The 16,798-nt window shown below is 44.0% G+C and overlaps 1 protein-coding gene across 2 annotated transcripts in view; it reads right to left on the minus strand.

Annotated features, from left to right (window-relative positions):
* Nucleotides 1-16,798, minus strand: part of PRRX1 (paired related homeobox 1) — a 473,999-nt gene that overhangs the window by 383,304 nt on the left and 73,897 nt on the right. The gene's annotated exons all lie outside the window — the stretch shown is intronic.

Genomic DNA, 16,798 nt, shown 5'->3' on the forward strand with positions numbered 1-16,798 from the left:
TGTGTAGCATTGGAGGGTGCAAAGCACATTTCCTGGCTAAAATATGTAATGAATCTGACAAAGTGGCTTGTTTGCCCTGACCTGTACCTGAGCTCTAAACCCTTGTGTAAACCTGCAGTCAGACTCATTAAACAACAGTTCATGGATAAACGCCAAGGGCTCAGGGAAGAAAATGAGCTGGCGAAACCCACAGTGAGGAGGTTTGTCACTCTTTCCCTGAGCAAGCAAGTCCAACCATATTTACTTGTAGTCATCAATGCTTTTCACCGCTTCGTATTGACCAGATTTTGGCTGCTTTTGGTCCCTTGGCTTTTAGCGGTTTCCAAAGGCTTTACAAAACCAGGTACCCTAAAACCCTGCCCTTGTAACAACTTTTCAGAGCAAGATACCTTACATTTTATTTTCTTCTGTGATTTTTACCATTCACTACGCAAAAGATTTATACTCCCGCTGCTCAGAGGTTGCCATTTTACCCAAGTTAGGCCTGCCCTATTGAATCTTCAAATGTTATACACTCCCATGGTCTGTTTCGGGGTAGCGAGTTTTTTTAACAGGAGCTACCAGGCATAGGAAAAAGTTGTTTTTATAATAACAAGTTGGGCCTATGGCCTATATTATGTCTGCATGTGCACTTTTCGATTTGACCCTCACACTCACCCTTCAGCACTCTGCACTTTATAAAATGTATTTCTGTGTAATTTTAAAAACTTGAAACTTGTATTTCTAATTGATACAACGGATGCTTTTATTTTAACTTTTTTAACGGGACCGAGGATTTTAAAATTTCAATCTTTGTTGATGAAATGACTGCCGTTTTAACATGTTGGCTTTTATTGCTTTCAGTTGCAGAATAAAGCATGTTTTGACTTGACTTGACTTGAATGTGTCCTTATGTAATGCAACTGGTGCTCATGTAAAGCGCTCTGATGGTAAACAACGTTTATGACTAAACTTTTTCCCCGCAGGGATTCACAACGCGGTCGTTACAACGACCATGTTGTGATTCCGTATATCATTACTCCGCAAGTTGGAACGACGACTTGCGGGGGGGGGGAGGTGTTGAATTAAAAATCTGACACCTTCCCTAGAGTCCGCACAGACTGGAGTTGGAGTAGTAAATTATACTAGTCCAAAATACAGCGCCCCCCCTCCGCAAGTCGTTGTTCCGACTTGCGGAATAATGGTATGCGGAATCACAACGCGGTCGTTGTAATGACGCGTTGTAAATCCATTCGGGGAAAAAGACTGCTGGACAAAAACATATATTCCGCTCTGATACCTTCGGTTCCAGTTCTCACTATATAACTAACTCAAAACTAACAATTGATCCGGAATTTACTCTAACCCAGTCAATGTAAACTTTCTCCGAATGGGTTTTGTTAATGGATGTTGGTTGTGGCGTCAACTGCAGAGTCTGTTGACTACTGGTTTCCACTCTGAGGGAAATGCTTTGGAATGAAACTCACACATCTGGATGGGGGCAGGTGTGACACTAACCCGAAAGTATTCTAAGGGCACTATAGTGTGTATGTCCTTTTGTATGTGGATCTGTGTAGGCGGTTCGTGTGGTGGACATAGGCACATGAGTCTATGGTCATACTTTTTTAATTTGAGCGTGTGTAGGTAATGTCCAGCTTGAAATTTCCAGTCCTTTACTTCGAGCTGCCACGTAATTATGACAATCTCAACACAAGAGATAAAAACTGTTGAGAAACAAGGAAAATGAACAGCTCTGGGAGACATGCCTAAGACTATTAATGACAAATAAATGTCGATGTGACATCCTTTATAGACGCTTTATATCTACAAGTGTGTTCAACAGCCTCACAATGCATAATTAACTTTTTAGGTCGAGGACTACCGGTCTGCCGAAGGCAGAACCGGAAGTCGAGATTTAATGTTTCCTAGAGTGGCTCCTTAGCCCGCCTCTCTTTTTGCCTCTCCTCCATTGGCTGGCTTCCTAAACGGAGGCCCGCCATTGGAGGAGAGAGCCGTCCCTCCAAATAGGCTCCGTCTTTTTCAGATTCGGGGGCGTGTTCCTTGCTGTTCTTTCCACTTTTTAGCCACGCCCTTTTAGAACAGCAGGAACACGCCCCCGAATCCGAAAAAGTTTCGGAGCTTCCATCCGCCATTGTTTTGCTGTCCTCTGGCCGTGAGGATCTTCGTGCTGTTGTGAGTATAGTTGGCGGCGCTGCCCTTCGATGAACAGGGATCCGCACCGTGCCTTGGACGCCTTTCCCCCTTGTTAGACTCTCTCTGTAGGTGGGGCCCCTTACAGCTAGTAATCACTCCCGACATGAGACATAGCGTGTGCGAACACCATGTCACTCGGACAGCACCACTGACTGAGCGGTGCCTTGCTGCTTTGCGCAAAAAGGTCGCGAATCCGAATTAACTCATTGGTTCGATTGGAGACTCACCCTGTGAACAGCCTTGAAGCACACACAATGGTCTGCACCGATTGTTTCACCGAAGTGTCACGCTTGGAGCATTAGTTGTTTTAATAGCCCCGTTGGCTTTAACGGAGGCTAGCACCGGGGAATCGCCGTCATTATGACAAAAATATCTGGCCTCTAAATTCATCTAGGGATATAGACAAAAGTTTCGAGGCGTGCGTATCCTTGCTATGTGTTTTAGCTACCCAAGGCCAGGGGGGAGGGGTGGGGGCTGGCTTGAGGAGGGAGGGGGCTGGTGAACCTGTTGAACTGCTGAGTTTGAAACCAGAGAGCACGAAAGCCGAGTCCGGCTCTCAATCCGGAACAAAGGTTGTTTTCGGGTAGAAACCCCTCTTCGGGACCACACAGAGGTAAGGACACTCGCGCCCGGGGCTCTTAATAATTGCACATGTATTCGGACCTGTACAGCCACGCTGTTAGGATGTTTTGCGTTCTCAGTGCTTGGCGTGGTTTATTCCATTCAGTAGGAATGTGGTTCTCTCTCTCTCCTTTTAGTTGTTTTTAATTATCGTATGTGTTTTTAAACTACCATGGACGTTGTTTGCTCGGTACAAATGGCGGTGGGCTGTGTTAACCTGTTGGGTAGCAGAGACATGAAAGATTTGGTTGGTGTAGTTGATAAGGTTCGAGTCTCGGCGATGACTCCACATCCTGTGATTTTGGGCAAATTATTTAATCTCCCCGTGCCTACCAAAAATGAATGTATCTGTGTGTAATGAGATTGCTGCTCGTGTAAAGCGCTCCAATACCTCCGGATCGAGTTCGCGCTATATAAAACTGAAGAAAAAACTCCCTTGCATGCATTAACTAAAACTCTCAATGAGTGCGCGCAGTTTTGGGTCGCTTTCTTGCCCTTTCGGTGATACTAGAACATACATGCCAACATCTTAAAACTAGCAAGAGGCACATTTTGGAGAAAAAAAATCGAGTTCAGCATTGTTTCTCGGCGCTTTGGCGGTATGTCAGAACACCGAGGCTAATAATATAGACATGTATTGACCCCCACGAGATCGACGACTATTATATGGTTCGGATCACCATACTTGTGGAGTGAAGAGTCACTATTTTACCTCTCCGGTGAGGGAGTGGCCGCCTGGCCATTGGAAGGATGACGTGCGTCAGCCTCTGCTCCCCAGAGAGTCTCTGTACCCCCAGCCAGCCTCTGTAGATGCAGTACCCAGCCAGTCAGCACGTCCCTGCACCCTCAGCCAATCTCAGCGCTACCAGTCTCTGTACCCAGCCAGTCTCTGTACCCTGCCAATCTTTGTATTCGAACCAGTGACCGCATTCCCGGCCAATTCTCGTAGCCACAGCCCTGCGATTCTTCAGCACAAATATAATGAAGTCCATGTTCTCCACTTTAGAACACAATTAAAAAGTAAATGTAAGTACTGTAACACTTATTTGTATTCGTGAATGAGCTCAGAGCAAATGCACTTTCAACTACTTCTCTCTCTAAAAAGATCACTACCTCACTCTCTCACTCCCTCACTCTCTATATCACAACTTCACTCTCTCTCTAACTCACTACATCACTCACTCACTCTCTATCTCTCTACCTCACTCTTTCTATCTCACTAACTCACTTTCACTGTCTCTTTCACTACCTCTCTCTATCTCACTACATCACAACACCACTCTGCTTACATCTCACTACCTCACAACATCCCTCTCCCTCACTACATCACTGTTTCACTACCTCACTCTCTCTCACTACATAACTCTCTCTACCTCACTACTCCACTCTATCTCACTACCTCACTATCTCACAACTTCTCTCTCTCAAAACATCACTACCTCACTCTCTAGCTCACACCCTCACAACTTCACTCTCTCACTCACTACCTCAATCACTCTCTATCTCACTACCTCACTCTTTCTATCTCACTAACTCACTTTCACTACCTCTCTCTCTATCTCACTACATCACAACATCACTCTATGCTTATATATCACTACCTCACAACATCCCTCTCCCTCACTACCTCACTCTCTCTATCTCACTACCTCACTCTCTATCTACCTCACTCTCTATCTCACTACCTCACTCACTATCTACCTCACTCTCTCTCACTACCTCACTCTCTATTTCAATACCTCACTCTCTCTCTCTATCTCACTACCTCACTCTCTCTCTGCTAATGCAATAGGTATCACATATGCAAAAAAAGCTAATGCCAATAGAAATGACAATGCCATTTATTTAGCGATACAAAAATGATAAAAAAATAATGAGCTATACCAATAGCTCTACCTATAATATTGCCGAGACCATTGCATTGTAAATGCTTGTTTTTAGTATTGCCATAATCATAACAGTGAGAGGTGAAGTATTTAAAATGCTCCATTGACAGAAATCTTTATTGACCTTTGGTTAACAATGGCTAATGACCTCTGCAGACTGTTTAACCGCTGCTAATTGCTCACTCCACAGTTATGAGTCAAAGATGAGGGAGCAATGGGAAAGAATGGGTATTCAATAGTTATTTCCTGGCCGCATGTGGTTAACAAGGCTATTAGCACACAAACATGGCTGCTGGATGTGCTGGCTTCATGTTCCTGCCACTTGAGCCTAGAAAGCAGATAAACAGAAGTCTGTGACCAAATGCCAAGCTTTCATTATTGATTGTGCCAACCTCAGTACTCCATACAAGTTGAGAGGCTGTCCCAGTTAGTTATAGACCAGGGTAGAGTCAGAGGGCACGACTGGAAGCCGAGGGACCTACTATATCCCAGCATAGAACTGCCTAAAATGCAGATTGGATTTCATGCAATTCTTTGTTAGATTGTGTCTTTATATGGTAATATTTAGGTCAAAGTTTACACGAGGCTTCACTGTTGGATTCTTTTCAGTGATAACGTTACGAATTCATTTCTGATTGACAACAGAATTTTAGTCAAAATATAATCATTTATTGGTAGTGCCATATCACGTTTAGGAATTGGGGCAAGGACTGAGGTGATTTCCGCCTATGAAAAATATTGATGATTTGAAGGGTATTTGATGAACCATCTTTGAGAGAAAACATTTTCTCTCATGATTATCTCATGGGAATTATGGCAAGTGTTCTTGAAGCAAATTAACAAATATCTTCTTCATCAATGTGAAAAAAGGCCTGGTATGTTGAGTGAAATTTGCACCCCCAGCAGCAGCAGCCTATCAATTGGTTTCCAAGCATGCTTCTCTAACTTTAACCACAGAAAACTAATGAACAAATACAATTCTAACAATCATTATCATTGATGAGAGTGTGATGTTTTGAATGCTGACTGTGAACCTTTCGGAAAGAGGACTGTTTTCTTATAGGATAATGGGGTTTTATTACCAAATTATTGAATTGTGTTTCTGTTAGGCCAACGTCTCAGGTTTTTTAATTGGAAGAGTAATAATAAAATTGGGGGGGGGGGGGGTTATAAACTGCTGTTAATCGTGTTTTCTGTGTTTAGTTTCCAGTTCTAATATACACTTTGTTCCAATGGGAGCTAATGATTATGCTTGTTGTTCGTCAGGGGTTTATGTGGGCTTGGGTCTCAGACCCCGTAGTAATTACAAGTGTTCTAGCTTGGTGGGCAGTTGAGCAATAAAAATTAAAGAAAGCATGAATGAGGCTGGAGAAGGTGGGGTGAGGGGGGTTGAAAACACGAGAGAACATGAAGGGGGTGAGTTGTGTTGTAAATAAATGTCCATTGGCCAGATGTATAAAACAGAATAGATTTATTCAGGCTTATTTCCAAGGGTAAGGTTAGTAGAAGAAGATAGGCAGATGGAAGTATAGCCCCACCAGGAGCAGCCTCCCCGCTGCTCAGCCTGCATCCACCAACTGACACTCCAGACATAAGCAGGCACCCAAGCATTCCGTGACATCATCACACATTCCAACACTCATCCTGGCTGAGCAGTAGGGAAGACACAGCTAGGGAAGAGAAATGGCAACAAGTAATTTATAACAAGTTGAAAAAAGCAGCAGAGGCCAACAAAAGAGACAACATGCATTCTCTAAAAGAGTGCAGGTTTGAAATAAAAATCGAGCACCTGCGGCCAGTAATTCAGTGTCGGAGAAAATACTCTTGCAAGATGTCTGCTGTGTTTTCGGGCAGGTTCGCTGTCTAGTACGCTACCTGTCCTTCGAAGAATCTTCGGACTGAAGGGAAGTGTTGCTCCTCTTACACTTCTGGTTTTCTCTGGTAACCAAGAGACGTTGCTATGGCTGCCCCAGCACCAACAATTGATCGAATCGAATCCTTCAGCTCACAGCATTGGTGCTGGAGAGAGCAGTGTGTACAGAACTCTCTACTATAGTCACCCACTTGGCATCCACTGCCACCACCATGAGCCGCACTGTGCTTGCAGAGATTGCCTGGGATGACTGCTTTGCCATCCCTGTGGCCAACACAGAAAATAAAGCACTGGCGTAAATCAGTCTATTGGAAATGTAACATGACACAATGCGGATTACAAGGTGTAGAAACCACATACCATCCGTACTAGTAGGCTATATGTTTTAAGAGTGTTAAGTCCGGAGAAGCACAACCAGGGATTTAAAATGTACTGCAGTGGTTGGGGTTGGCTTCACTAAAAGTATGTATTTCCACCCAGACAAACTCTTTTTAGAAACATTATGATAATGAAAGTCAGGTGGTGATGTTTTAAGCTATATACCATGCCGTTTGAATGCAGGTCTTTGATGACAGTTCATATGTAACGTATGAACTGCAAGTAACAAAAGGATGCCTGTGAGGAAAGCTTGTTAACCCTCTGCGCTATTTTTATGATGAGTGAAAACTGCTACTAGACAAAACACTGATCTCGCTCCAGGAGGAACATTATTCATCAGTTACTTGACATTTTATTAGTTGCCTGAAAACTCCTGGATGGACTCGCGAGGAATGCGGCAGCAGGTGGTTGTAAACCCATGTTAGTACTAAATACACAGCACCTGACCATCTAGCCCCTGTTCAGCACCAGGTGCTGTGCGTCAGAAGTACCATAAGTAGCAAAATAATCTCTGTGGCAAAAGCAGTAACTCACAGCCAAGCCTCAGAAATACAGCTCTCTGATATACGTGGTACGTGTTCTTTGCACTAGGATATTAACCCTCTGCACTAGTACATGGTGAGTCAAAATTGCTTGCCAGTAGATACAGCGCTGACCACTTTCTGGCAGGAACATTATAAGGGCATCCCTGTCGTCAGGTGTATGCCCGCCCTCTATCAAACCAAGGTTTTAGAGGGCGAGGGCTGGTCAATGATGAAGCATGACACCAGGTGGTGTGTGACACAAGTCCGTTACTTTTTGTGAGATGTCCCCACTCACAATATAACTCAAACCTTACAGTGGTTATCAGTTTAGGAGCAGCTCTTTTGTGGTTAAACAAAGGAACATTATAATCCCCATTGTTATGTAATTCACCAAGTCTCAGAGTCACAACGCTGTGCTGCAGCTAGGAAAATAAATCCTGCTGGCTTGGGTTGCCACTGAAGTGTCGGTGAGTCACACTGACTGCAGACAGCTTCTGTAGATGTGAGTGAAGTCTTTCATGGTGAGGGGAGCTCTTGGAGTGGTGGCACTTCTCTCTTGAGGGCTATGCGTTGTCCCTTTTAAAGACACTCAGTGACTCTGCTCTCACCATGACTGGACACCTTTACTCCCGGCACCCCCTCCTATACAGTACAGGACAGCAACACGTGAGAGGTCAGGGAGGACAGGCCGTACTAGAATTTAACTCCAGCGGGTGACAGTAGCAGTACATGGGGGCCTGGGCTAGCAGGAAAATTAAAAACATCCTGCTGCCACAGCCTGCGCTGAGTACAGACCCTGGCAGGTTAATGATACTGTGTCCAGTGTCCATCGAGACTGACCTCAGAGGCGTCAGCGGCCCCCCATTGGCTGGTGTCAAGCACTGAAGATAAAAACAGTGATCATGCCCACTGATCTCCAAGAATGCCCATGGTAGCCAGAAGGTCACTGTCAGGGACACTACATGGGTGGGGTGCCACCAGTGGATAAGGGCCTGGCACCACCATCTGGATTCACTTAAAGGCTGACTACTGCCACTCGCAGGATGGCACTAGAGCCACATGACATGGTACCACCTCCGAGGCAGCTGCGGTCGTCAGCACCTGAGCTCAGAGCAGTTCTGAGTTGCAGGCTGCTAAAATGAAACCCTGGACAGTTGCCAATTACAGAACAGTCTGCACATTAACAGTAAATGCTCGAAGTTTCGAATAATACAATTTAGATAACATGTAGAATTGCTCTTTCTGAGCGGGCCGGTTTTATCGAGTGGAACTCCTCTTAAAGTGTTTCTAGGCAGAAGATCAAACAAACAAGGAACAGGGAAGAGGAATGCAGGGGGGAGTGAGGTGTGTGGAGGGACGGGCAGGCCACAAAGTGAAATGTGACACAGGAACGAAGAAAAAACTAGAATGTCTACGAGTGCTGCAGAAGATTACTGCCTCAGTGGTTGGAGTAGGCATAATTGTGCAAATATAATAATAGGTTGTAAGTGTGTTGTTTCTTGAGACGCTTAAAAGAAGTTCCACCAAAGTGGATAAACACAGTACTTTGCCGAAGGGAAACTGATGAGAAACACACATGGAAGAATAGGAAATTGAACGCCTACAACCAATAGAAATGAGGAAATTTAAAATGACAAGCACAAGGACCAATAAGAAGTGAAGGAGGTCTGTAAGATCCTTTTAAGCTATATTTAATACAATAGATTTCACAAGCGCTATGTAGGCGAAACCTAAAAAAAGGACATCGAAATGGGTCCCTACCAGGCCCTAAATTTCATGTCCTTAACTTTTATGGCAAAAACCCTGATCAATTTCTGAACAATAAATAAAAAATGTGTTAAGGTAATCCATATCAGCAATGCACTTCCTATTTATATTTCGGGCATATTTATGTGTCACAGGGAAAGGGCAGGAATGCAGCACACATAGAAAGAGGAAAAAAGGAGAAATAAAGATATTTCTCCTCATTATACCTCCCTTAGCAGCACAATGAGATTCAGGTAAGCCTAGATGATGGTGATGAGATACAGTATATTGCTGGGTTACTAGTAGAGCAAATTTGGACGAATACATTCTTGACCTATCAGAGGGTGAAGATTGAGATTTACATGGTGATAGGATATAGGTTGTGCATAAGGCTAAGGGTATTGTGAAAAATCCTCAAGAAGAGGACATGTTTTGTCCACTTATGATTCACCATCTAAGGAATGCAGACTTGTGGCTTCTAAGGCACAAGATTGAGTACATTAAAATTTGGATATATAAGCATTGAAGGCTTGGATCTGAATTTAATACGTTTCAATTTCAGAATGAACTGGGGCCTAGGAAGGGTCTAGAATGGCCACTTACATACTCCCAGGATATGATCCTCAATGTTATTGAGCTACTGGCAAATATATTAGATATGCATGAGGAAGCACATTCAAAATGTGTGAATGTGGATGTTTGCCTATTAAGAGGTAGGAGTCTATATGCAGTATGTATTTGGGATACTCTAATTCTGATGTAATCACAGAAAGATGTATGGATGTACTCACGTGGATCAGTCTGTAGTTAGGGGATTTTACCTAAAGGAAAGCAAGTGAGAATCTAAAAAGGTTAGACAATGGCTTAGTGAACGGAGTTGGAAAATAGGTTTCCACCTTTACAGCCTTAGGAAAGGCCCAGGAAAGGCCCAGTCTTCTCTATGGAGTCTGCTGTCAGTGGAAGTGCTTTTTTCAATGGCAGGTGGAAGGAGACGTTTTCCCAGATGCACACTCTAAAGGTATTCTAATATCAAATACACAGAAGGGAAACCTTTAGGGGTTACCTGGCAGCTGCAGAGATCTTCCCAAAAATGGAGAAGATTCTGTAGCTAGAGAGTACCAAGAGGCTGTGCTCAGCAAACAACCCCTATCAAAGATAAGCACAAAGATTTCTTCTGGCTTTTCCCTAAAAAGGGTAAGGGGGAGGTTGAGAATTAATTTTCCGTTCATTTTGGATGGATTTAACAACAGATCAGGGGTTCTGGAGACACTGGAAAGCTACATGGCAGAGTTCAGGGAGGCATCAAGTCAATGGGAGGAGTCAAAAGCAAGAGTGTAACAGAAGAGAACAGGAGTGTGGTGGATTCAAAGGAATAACAATTGAGGAGATGGGTGCCATTTGAGAGTGTTTCAAAGAGTAGCAGAACTTATGTGAGCATGATTTTTCTAGTAAAGAAGGACAAAGGTTGGCACCCTGTAATACATTTAAGAAATCTGATTTTTTTTTAAATATAAGTATTTAAAGAAGGGGGTGTCAATCTACTAAGAGGCATGCTTCAGTAAGGAGACAGATCGGCTAAGATAGATCTCAAGGATGCCTATAACACGATTCCCATTGCAGAGGAGTATCAGAGGTGTGTTCATTTAAGACAAGCAGGAATTCTTTATCAATTTGTGTGCCTACCATTTGTGGTAGCATTAGTCCCTTGGAGTTTTAAAAAGGTGTTGAGGCCAGTGGCTGCTTATCTCAGTGAGTGTGGAGTGTATATGGTCATGTATCTAGGTGATTTTTTGAGTATGTCTCAGGATCAGTTGGTGTGGAAGCCTCATCTAACTATGGCAAAAGAGTTAACCAGAGTTTGAGCTTTGTAATATATTTAGAGATGTTGTTCTTGGAACTGAGCAGGCATTTGGAGTTTCTAGGTTTTCAGGTGGATATGGTGAAGGTAGTTTTGACTCTTCCTGGGTAGAATGTGAAAATGATAAAGGTAGAAGTAAGGAGTGACATAATTAAGAACACTGGCTTGGGTTACAGGACTTCTTTATTTTTCACTGTGAACCTGCTAACCAGGCCCCAGTAATGGTGCTCTTTCCCCTCAAACATGATAAAATAGCTATAATCCTGATTTTCATATATAACTTACCTGTATGTCTCCAGAATATAGTGCCAAGCAGGCTTTAGCGTTAGTGGCGCCCTATGTGACAATCTTTTTTGGTGCTCCCTCCCCTAATGACCTTCTCAACAGATTCCCTCACTACCACCTTCCAACAGTGACCTTCATCTCTCCATATCCTCTTACTACATGAATTTAATTTGTTTTATAGCGATGTCCATGCCAGAGTAGAGTGTCAGAGCACTTTGCATCACTTTACATCTTACAGAGACAATGAAGTATACAAGTGCAAATTAGTCTCTAGGAAATGTTGCATAAGTCAATGAGGATTACAAGATGTAGGAATCACAGCATTCATGCTAGTAGGCAGTCATTTTAAAAGTGTTTGCAATGGAGAAGCACACATTCAGGATTTAAAATGTACCACAGTGGTTGGGATTGGCTCTACTAATAATCTATTTCAACCCAAACAACCCCAATGTAGCAACAGTAGGATAAGGAAAGACTAGGGAATAGCACTATACCATTCATTTTGAATGCAGCTCTTTGATGACAGTCCATAGGTCACTGTAATATATTAGGATTATAACTTAAGAACTGCAAGCAACAGAAGCATCTCTGTGACAAAAACGGTAACCCACTGACCTTCTTTGATCTGCATGGTACACGTTCTTTGAGCAGGCACATTAACTCTCTTTGCTATTTTATGATGAGTCAAAGCTGCCAGTGGACAAAACTCTGATGTTTCTCCAGCAGGAACATTAATCACCAGAGTTAGCTTGACATTTATATTGTTGCCTGAAAACAGCTGGACACACAAGGAACACTGCATTGATTTTAAACGCATTATTTCTAAACGTGGTGCCCCTGAACTCAGCACCAGGTGCGGTTCCACCAGTTGCACCACCCTAAAGCTGGCTCTGGTACCAACTGTACTCAAGACCAGTACATGAAATGTCACTAGTGGACTGCAACACTTATTGTACCACCACTGCAGTGATAATGTAAAACAGACTGGCTGTGCAGCTTTTAAACTGCCATTTCGACCTGTCAAAATCACCCTTTGAAAAGGTGTAAAACCTTAACTTTTTAATATTATTCAGTCACCCATAAAGTAAGCCTTATTATCCTCAAGGCAGGGTGCATAGTATTTAAAAGGAGGACATGAATAAATATAATGTTATGCATGTTCTTACAATATAAATACCCTAAAAACGATTTCACTGTAGCAAGTCTGTAACACAGGAAAGCAATGATGCAATTTATTCCATGTAATTAATGTAAGTTCAGATTGGTAACCACCACAAATATACTTCAAAGACTCATTTTAATAGTTACACAAAATCCAACTTGATGGTAGTCAAATTTGGTCTAACTATTAATGAAAAGGTACATTTAGAATGTTACCTTTTCTCCTCCCTAAATCCTCTAGAGGCCTTTCTGTTAAATATTCAACTGTCACCTGACTGTTGATGGCTCACTTGTAGTAGGTGTGAATTGTGCCACAGACTGGGACAATGAACTGTGGGGAGACAATGACCTTCCCTTGACAGGGTGACCTTGGGTCCTCTTGCATATCTTCAAAGGATGCCTACCCCGTCATTGGCAGATGTAGCTCACACCTGAGCCTGCCTCCTTTTTAGGTCTCGCCTGACCCAGCGCATGCGCTGGTCTGACGAGACTTATTGAGAGGGCTCCAAAAAGTGCTACCAGGCCAGCCTGGAGCTACAGTGCATGTGCGCGGGCACGCGCGCCGCGCTTTACAACGGTAACTTTCAATTTAGCGGCCGCCCGGCCGCTTTGATGTTTGATCATGATCGTGATCACTTTTACTTTCAGGGCCGCTTTCCATAGCCAATAGGTCTCGCTTTTGGGACCTTATAAGTATTTAGTTATGCAACTGTTGCCTGGCTAAACACTTATAAGGTCCCAAAGGCGAGACCTATTGGCTATGCCAATGCTTGTTTAACTTCCTAGCCAGGCTTGCTTCAAATGCAGTGGGGAGTTGAGCTACCACAGAACTGATTTTGAGACGCCTGAGGGAGTATATGCCTATTTCCATTGCCAAACTGTTGGTTGGGCACAGAGAGCTCTGCACAGGGTAAGACACGTTCTGCTGTGTTGGTTTTGTATAGAGAGGTGCAGAGTGGAATTGTTTGCTACCGGGCAAATAAGAACTGCTGCAAAAGTGGGTAGGTTTTCATGTGAGAACATTTTCCATAGTCATTAGGGGGGCAGAAGTCACCCCCCACCCACAAGTTAGTGCCAAGCATAAATGTGACACCCCTGGGTACCATCTTCAGATCACTACTGGACCTGTGGAAGACAGAAGAAAGACTGCATCTGCTGTTGAGACCTGTGAGGGGAACCCCAAGGGCTGGATCTGCTCCCACGTGTACCGAGGACTAAGAAGTGCACCTCAATGGTCAATTACCTGATTTCCTGTTAAGCCAAAGGGACACAAAAGCTGCAGTAAGCCCCATTTCCTGGAACACCCCAGCTGACCAATTTCCACTGCAAATCCCCTGGGTCCTGCTTGTAACTTCTACTGGAGTGAGTCCTGACCCCCAAGTATTGTTCCTGCAGGCCTGAAACTCTTGGCTGGTTTCAAAGTATACTCCTCCTGCCTAAGCATAAAAGCTTGGACTTAGAACCTTTTTTCTAAAATTCTGTCTGATTGATTGATTGATTTATTGTTAACCGTTCGATTATTTAAAATCATTACAGTGAAAAGCTCAAATTGAAACCCACCCTCCTTGAACGCCCACCCCTACCACCCCCCCTCCCCAGCCGACCTGTGAGCTTTAAAAAAATAAATAAAACGTTTCCGACGGTCAATCTTGTATTGCAAAGTCTATTTTGCCATTATGTCCGGGAACATAATTATATTACAGCAATGTTCCAATCAAGTGGAGTGGCAGGCAAGCTCTTCTTTGCCCATGGATGTTATGGAAGCACCTTGTTAGCCCGTTAATCAGTCTCTGAGTTTCAAGAGCTTGCGGACAGTCATTTATGCACTTGCGTCTAAGGCCTGTCCGATCAGGTGAATAAATGTTGCCACTCTTGCGAGGTAGTGGGTTTTTATTTCCGAGAAGCACCAATTTGATGCCTCCTTGCATGTTCTAATGCCAAAGTCTCTTAAAATGGGACGGAGCAGCCTTTGTCGTTCGCTGGTCAATTTGGAGCAGCAACATAATAAGTGGAGCCAGGATTCCCTTTGGTAGTTGCATAGGCGACAAGAGATAGCTCAATCTGCTTGTGCACATGCTGGATTAAAGTCTGCAGTTCTAAGGGCCATTAGCCTCATAAAAAGGATTTCTCTGCGGGCCTGAGCCCCTAATGCTTCCCTTAGGTATTGTTGAGCTTTCCCCATGGTGTCAGATTCCTCCAATGCCTTCGTGAGGGTATTATGGCGAAGTGAGGCTAAATCCTTTTCATACGAAATAGAGCGGACCTGCCGTCTCATGATGTTTGACCAGGCCTTGTGCAGGATGTCTGTTAGGGACAGACTTTTGGGTTCGATGTTGAGGGTATCTAATGCTTTGCCTAGCTTGGTGTGCCAGGGGGAGTCCTGTTCTCTGAAGATTGTTACGAGGTAATGTTTGAGAGAGTTATACAGTGCTTTAAGGACTCTTATATAATACTTAATTAGGTCCCCCTGGAGGGCCAGTTCAGGTCTGCCGAGCCCTAGTTCCAACCATATCCTGGTGTTCCTTGCGTGCCTCGGTGCTTGCAGCTCAATCTCGTGGGCTTTGACCTGCGCTGCTGATATGAATTTGTCTAAGGCTCCTGGAAATGCCAAATGACCGTAGTTGATGGCCGGGATTAGTTTTGCCCTATGGACCTTCAACATGGAATCTGCTGTAGGGCTGGTCAAACGTTGACTTAGGCATCTCATTGATAGAATTACACTATTTGTTTTGGCGGTTAAGTGTTTAATAAGAGTTGCGGGTGTTGCCCTCTCATGTAACCAAACCCCAAGATAATTATAGGCTGTGGTGGTCCCAATTTGGTGATCTCCCAAATTCCAGACTACTTGTTTTTTATGGGGGTATTTGCCGAATATTATTATCTTTGTTTTACCCTGGTTAACTGTCAGGTAATTTTCCTTATTATACTTCCCCAGCTCTTTTAATGCTCTTTGGAGACCCACCCTTGTGTGATCCATCACTACGGTGTCATCAGCGTACTGAAGAATTGCCAGTCTCACCGTGCCCAGTCTCAGAGGAACTAGACTTGCCTTTTTCAGAGCTCCCCTCATGCTCTCCTCTGCTGTATAGAGGTTGAAAAGGAGGGGGACCAAGACGCAGCCCTGCTTCAGTCCATTGTTGGCTTCGACTCTTGCTGATAGCGCTGTGGGGCTTATCTTGACTTGTACCCAAGTCCCCTCATGTAGGGATATGATGGCTTTCAATAGCTTTGATGGAACTCCCCAGGCTGACAGTTTTCCCTAGAGTTTGCCTCTATCGACTCTATCAAAAGCTGTGCTGTAGTCGATAAAACAGCAAAACAACAGCAGGTGCCTGTCTTTCACCGCACGTTTTGAGAGATAGGCCAGGGCCATGATGTTGTTCGTTGTTGCGTCGTTTGTCCTGAAGCCGGTCTGGTAGAATGGTAGTATTTTGTTATTAGCCCAGTCCTCTAGTTCTCTCAATAGTAGTTTGGCGTAGGCTTTGGCTTCTATGTCCAGCAGGGCCACTAGCCTGTAGTTGGCGGGATTGGAGTGGTCGCCTTTCTTGTGAATAGGATAAAGGATTGATCCTTTTCATGTTTGTGGAATTATTGCCGTTGAGTAGGCAAAGTTGTATAAAGGGGTAAGGATTGAGGCAAACAATCGTTGGAGTGATTTAAATGCCAGCGCTAGAATACCATTTGGGCCTGGCGCCCCATCATTCCTCATTTTCCTTATCTCCCTTATTATTTCTGCTTCTGTGAAGCCATTGTCCTCAAACGCCGTTGATCCTACTTCATCTGTGTGCTTGGGGAGAGTGTCTATGTGAGTGCTTGTTTCCCAGGTGTTCTTAGGAAGGGCATGCTCAGCAGCTGATGTACCTCTGGTGTATAAGCCCCTTACATACTCTTCCCACTCATTGCTTGTAATGTTATTCTCCTTGTTCCTAGGCTGAGAGCTCAGGCAGTTGATGTACCTCCATAATTTTGCATTGCTCTTTCCCTTTAACAGGGCGAATACTGTGAGCCATTTTTGTTCCATTTCTTTCCTCCTGTGCTCGCCTACTTTCCTCCTATAGGCGGCTCTCAGTACGACTATGGAGGCCCCCTCTGCCGATGATTCTCTTTTCTTCCTTCTTCTGAGTGCCTTCATGAGAGCACCTTTGCATTGGCTCAAGCTCTTCGGCATCTGTGGGTTCTTTGAAAAAGGGGCCTTGTGGGAAAGTGTTTTTTTACAATGTTTTTTGCCCAGCTTCCACCACAGATCTTCTGTCAGTGCTTCCCAGAGACCAGT

This window comes from Triturus cristatus, chromosome 4_1 (assembly GCF_964204655.1).
Source record: "Triturus cristatus chromosome 4_1, aTriCri1.1, whole genome shotgun sequence".
NCBI lineage: Eukaryota > Metazoa > Chordata > Amphibia > Caudata > Salamandridae > Triturus > Triturus cristatus.